We start from the raw sequence: 6,425 nt of genomic DNA, 5'->3' as shown, positions 1-6,425 counted from the left end.
AAGGAACCTGTTCCACCACTACCCCCAGGAAAGTCAACAAACTTCTTCAAGCGAAGCAGAGCATATAGGCTGCCTTCAAAGGAAGGAAGGAAGATGTTTATAAATAAAAACGGATGCAAGTCAGGATTTATTCTTAGTTTGACAGAATAACTCAGAGCTAGGCTTTGGGTGTAGAAAAGAGGTTGAAAATACAGAGGCATTTACGCGAGCTGAATATTTTTTAGACCTTCAACTAATCTTTCCTACTTGGTGGTAAGTAGCTTTTACCAGCATTAATAACTTTATAGCAATCTCTTTGGTGAAAATACCCAGCCCCTCTTGTTGTATCAGGCTTCTGTTTTCTAAAAGGAAACCATACTTTGATAGGGAAACACTTTTACTTTATTTGGGTACAGACATGTTAATCTCCAAACAGAAGAGGTCACCCAAAAACCTTCCCTCACTTTCTCCATTATTGTCTTTAATAACAGAAAATATACAATCTACTCATCTATACCTAGTCAGCAGAGTAATGTTGACACAATGTAAGTCATTTACATTCTGTTAGTGTCAGTGTGGCACTTTATGAAGTGCTGTCCATGTATCCCGGGGCTCTGCTGGAAAGAAAAGAGGCCATCCAAAACCATTAGGATTTTTACTATGATTTCATGGATCTGAGATAAGAAGAAAACTCTTTCCAAGAGGAGGCGGAGGGAGAAGGGAAGATGCTACATAAAAACCAAACAAGGGTTCATGGAACATGAGACTATGTCATAGATATTTCCTGACCAGTTTCTCTGCCCACACTGGCAGGCATGCCAGACGAGCCAATCTGAAGAACACTAAGGCAATACTAAAACTTCAAAGGTTCAGAATCAAAGATGCTCATCAATTCTACTCCAGTATATCTATGAAATATGTACACACAACAGCGAACACCCAGATGTTCACAACAGCCAGGGATTGGAAGTAACCCAATGTCCACCCACTGATAAATACAGAAACAAAATGTGACCTGTTCATACAATAAAAAACAACAATAAAAAAGATAATGATGTATACTATAATAAGGGTGAACTTCAAAAACATGCTACGTAAAAGAAGTCAGACACAAAAGACTATCTATTATTTGATTCCCCTTACCTTAGATGTCCAGAAAAGGCAGATCTATAGAGACAGAAAGCAGCGGGGTGGTTGCCTATGGTTGGGGGTGACAGTAGACCTGAGAGGACCTCATGGGGGGATGGGATGTTCTAAAGCTGGATTATAATGATGGCTGCACAATTCAGTATATTTAATAAAAACTGTAAAATTGTACACTTAAAGTGAGTAAATTTTATGGCATATAAATTATATCAACTACGTATATTTTTAAATATTTTAAAAGTACTAGGCAGACAAGCAAACGTTTAATTGCCCTTCACCTGTGTCAGGAGTTGCACAAAGTGTGTTAAATGCATACAGGCAGGTGCAGCTGTGTTTCAGGAAAGGCTCTGAGAAGACGTGTTCATTGTGGGGATGTGGACGGGTGGGCTGAAGGTTAGCAGCGCAGACAAAGGCTTACTTACTTCACAGTAAGAGATTTCCCCGATAGTTAACGAGATACATGTTGTACTCGCCCTGAAGTCACAGCCACGTACAGAGATCGCCAACATGACAAGTAAAAAAACGTCCAACAAACGGCTGCTCATTTTAAATACACAAGAATGTGGGGCACACATTTAGTGTTAATAGCTGTGAAGCCCTTAGTAGTTACAACTTTAATGAGTCAAATCTGAGTTCAGGTCTTGCTTCTGTCATTTACTAAGTCTGCAATCTTGGAAAGTCCTACAGCCACTTCAGACCTGTTTCCACATCTGGAAAATGGGACCAATACCAACATCTTAAAGGAATGTGAGAATCAAATGAGATAAGCTACACGGAAGCTGCTTAGCGCAGTTCCCATCATACAGCAAGAGCTGCAGACATGTTAACTGTTTTTGAAATCCTCAGGGAAATTTCAGAGAAAAGGAACATTTTTTCAGTGCTCTCCCCAGAAAGGTTCCGAAAAAGTCAAGGTGAATGAGGAAGAGAGATGTGAATACAGGGACTGTATACAAATTTCGGACTTCACATACCCTGATTAATAATGGTCATGCATAGGGCTGGGGCAGGCTGTTATGCTATTGGCCTACATTTTCATTGTCTCTTCTCATATTCCCAGCTGTCAGGCCTTGGCAAGGGTCACCCAGAGGCACTGAGCATTCTTTCAGAAAGCATCTTACATTTCCATCTAGGATCTCAAAGCATGAAATGAGCAGTGCCAAGGAAGTGGAGATCAAAAGAGAAGAAGGAAAGTTATAGATTTAGTTGAACTAGTTTTTATACAGAATTTTTCCTGGTCAATAAGAATTAACAACAAAGAAAAGGAACCAGCCTGTTCATCGTTTACCCCACATGAAGTTTCCCCAGGCTATCGCTGTAATGAATGCATATAAAGATGAATTCAATTTCATTAATTAGCATTAATGAGAGGAGGAGGATCTGAGCTGAATGTTAAAATTATATCTTTTTTTTATATACTCAAAAGAATTGAAAACATGTCCACACAAAACATATACAAATATTCATAGCAGCATTATTCATGATACTCAAAAAATAGAAACATCAACTAAACGTCCATCAACTAATAAATGGATGAATAAAATGTGGTATAGCCACACAATAGTATTTGGCAATACAAAGGAGTGTTACAAAATTTGCAAATGTTAAATGTTCATCGCAGCATTATTTACTAGTACAATAGCCAATATCTGGAAACAGCCCAAGTGCCCATCTATACTAATAATAGAGGAATATGCAAATTGTCCAGAAAGCCGTCACAGTAACAGTAACGACCAAACAGCAGGCTGCATGGGGCGACCAGGCCAGCAGGGGTTGGCAGTTGGGGGCAACCAGGCCAGCGGGGGGGAAGGCAGTTAGGGATGACCAGACCAGCAGGGGGTGGAGTTAGGGGTGATCAGGCAGGCAGGTGAGCAGTTAGGAGCCAGCAGTCCCAGATTGTGAGAGGATGTCTGACTGCCGGTTTAGGCCCTATCACCAGGATCAGGCCTAAACTGGCAGTTGGACATCTCCCAAGGGGTGGTACAGGCTGGATTGGAGAGGGTACAGGCTGGGCTGAGGAGACCCGAGCCTGTCTAGTCAGTAGATAAGTGGCTAAAAAAAGCTGTGGTACATTTACACAATGGAATACTATGCAGCTATAAAAAAGCAGGGTCTCTTACTCTGTCACAGCCTGGAGGGACCTGGAGATTATAATGCTAAATGAAATAAAGACAACCAGAGAAGGACAAATATCATAATATAACATTATATGTAGAATCTAATGAACAAAATTAATTTCCTGACAGAGTGAGGTGTTTTGCGAGAGGTTTTGTTCTATGTCTACAACATGGGAATAAGGCACTGCAATAAAGATGATCCTGAAAGGACTCTTTCTCCTGCCAGTATGGGGAGTTGGACATTAATCTGACAGTAACAATATCACCAATAATGGTCGTTGTCTGGAAAAGAGCCAATGGCCCCATCAAGGAGGTAAAACACTCAATACTGAAGGCAGGTAAGGGCCAACTACCCACTAACATCCACTGAGTGTTCAGCATGCCATCTTAAAAGACAAAAAATTATGCCTCCCCTGTTTACACTCCAAATCCCACAGTCTGTGATGTTAGCGGGGGCTCTTACGGTCAACACCCTGAAGCAAGCTCCAAGCTCCATAGAGTACACGCACTTCAGAGCCAGGCCTCCATTTGCCTTAATCACCGAGCCCCAGGGTTCAGCACAGAGACGAGCGTCTTATCAGTCATATTTCTTAAGTTAATTCTTGATGAAAACCACAGCCTATCATAATGACGCTGAGCCCTTCTGCTCTCCCACTGGCCCCTAAGGGGTCCCAGCAGCCCAGGCGGTGGGGGGAGCAGTAGCGGCCTGGCCACCCCGCTTCTCCAAGGCTCTGGGCGAGCCGCTGCCCCAGATGCCCAAGAGGAAGGTCAGCCCCTGCCTAGGGGGCAGGGAAGGAGGAGCTCAAAGAGTTGGTCCGGTAAGCCCACTCCTGCAACGGTGGAAATGAAGCCACAAAGAGGCAGCAGAAAGGGAGAAATCTGCAGAGCAAAAAGTACAGACGAAAGGACAAAAGAGGAGCCCAGGGGAGACAGGCAGAAATGGCTGAGAAACCCAAGATTTACCTGCAGAAAACAGAGAAACGAAAAGCAAAGGGAGGTCAGCCTCTGATGAAGCAGGAGAAAGGAGCCGAGTCTGGTTAGTATCCTACCCCAGGTCTCAGTGCTCCGCATCGCCCTTCTCGAATCACGCAGAGGGACATTTTCATCAACCGTTTTGTAAATGCAAGTGTTTTCGTAACTCTAGAAACATTTTGAAGGAGGGAATCCCACCTCATCCCATTTTGAAGTGTAAATACTCTTTTTAAGGTGAAATCATTCGCTCGCTGCGTTTTGGTACAACCAGAAAACAGTGGGGTGTTGAATGTGGGAGCTTTGATTGTCTTGGGTGTCAGCTTAACATTCCGCAGATGCGGGTAGTTTATATCCTATAATGCGAAGCATATGAGGTGGCAATTTGGAGTCAGTTGTGCATTCAATATGTCTTGAACAATTTTAAATGACTTCTGTTCCCATGGTTTTGGCAGAATTGTTTCCGAAAGAAAACCACTCCTTGATCTTGGCTCTCCCAGTCGGAATTTTGTGGATCTGTAACATCTTTGGTGTGGTAGTCATTTGCCTAGTAACCCAGTTAACATGCTGTGAAAGATTGAAAACTTGATTGTAGAATATATGTTATTAAATTGTGAATTAGTGGGACTTCGACGTAACAGCATATCAGCATTTGCAGATACTGGTACTTGATATTCTGTTAAGGAAAATTAGCCTCCACATGTTAAGCTGGGAAGTCACTGGGATAACTTCAGAAAAGAATCGCCACTGTATGACTTCTCAGGTTTTCGGTGCGTGTGTTAAGAATTGTGCACAAATTGAAATGTCTGTGTACTTATGCTTGAAACAACTAATAAAATGTCTGTGAAAGAATAAAAACGTTTAAAAAGTGTTACCAATCTACCTTTGTATTTACTTTAGTAAAAGGAGAGAGCTTTTGGAGAGATTTTTCAAGCTCCATTCTTTTTTTTTAATCTTCACTTGAGGATATTTTTATTGACTTAGAGAGAGAAAGATCGATGTGAGAAACACAGATCAGTTGCCTCTTGTCAGAGTCCGTGAGGGGATCGAACCTTCAAACTAGGTATGTGCCTTTTTGATATTGTTAATCCTCACCTGGGGATATTTTTTACATTGCCTTTTTAGAGAGTGGAAGGGGAGGGGTGGGAGGGAGGGGGCGAGAGAGGGAGAGAGACATCGATTGGTTGCTTACTATATGCGCTCAGACCAGGGCCTGGATTGAACCTGCATCCCAGGTAGGTGTCCTTGACTGGGAATCAAACCCAAGACTCCTCAGTGAGCAAGCCAACACTAACTACTGAGCAACACTGGCCAGGGCTCAAACTCCATTCTTAAACATTCCCCGATTATCGTCACTCTTCTGAAAGCAAATAAAATAACTACGAAGAAACACAATAGAAATCTGCCATCGTTTTGCATCTTGGGCAAAGGATCAGCTGAGATAAATTAAAAACCTTATTGGCCAGGCTGCCCACAGGAAGAGACTGGTTATTCTCTTGACCCCATGATGCAGAGCATAGGATAAAGGCACGTGTCCTCAGGTTCTATGGGCAAGGTGGCTGAGTGTGTTTCCTATGTACCCCCGTGAGAACAAGACGCAGTGCTGTACACACACAAAAGGAGAAAGCAGAGGATACATTCTAATTGTTTAGTTAACAGGTCATACCTCTGGTGGGAAGGGAGTCCTCTGGTCGGGGCCACCACCCACTCTCCGGCGATGAAGCCTTGTGTCGGCAGCACTATGGAGCCCGTGAGAACTGTGAGTGGGAACTAGAAGGTCTCCAGCTCCACCACTTGCAAGCTGTGGGCTTTGGGCTCTTCAACACGGAGCCATCATTGTGGCAGGCTCTCCTTGCAAGGAATAATTAATGTCTGTCAGTGTCAAACATCTGGCACAGAGAGAAAATGCTCAACAGTGTAAATACCTCTCCCCAAACCCTTTATTTCTGAGAGAAAAGCACAGGTAATCTATACTAATAAAAGGGTAATATGCTAATTAGACCGGGTGACCGGCCATCTTCTGGACATCTGTCTTCCTTCCAGACAAAGCCATGGTGGTGGGGGCCGAGGCAGAGGCAGTTAGGGGCGATCAGGCCAGCAGGGGAGGGCAGTTGGGGCGATCAGGCTGGCAGGGGAGGGCAGTTGGGGGCCATGAGGCCAGCAGGGGAGGGCAGTTGGGGGCAATATGGCTGGCAGGGGAGGGCAGTTAGGGGCGAC

The sequence above is a fragment of the Myotis davidii genome, unplaced genomic scaffold (assembly GCF_000327345.1).
Source record: "Myotis davidii unplaced genomic scaffold, ASM32734v1 scaffold89, whole genome shotgun sequence".
NCBI lineage: Eukaryota > Metazoa > Chordata > Mammalia > Chiroptera > Vespertilionidae > Myotis > Myotis davidii.
Note: the sequence above shows the minus strand (reverse complement) of the source record.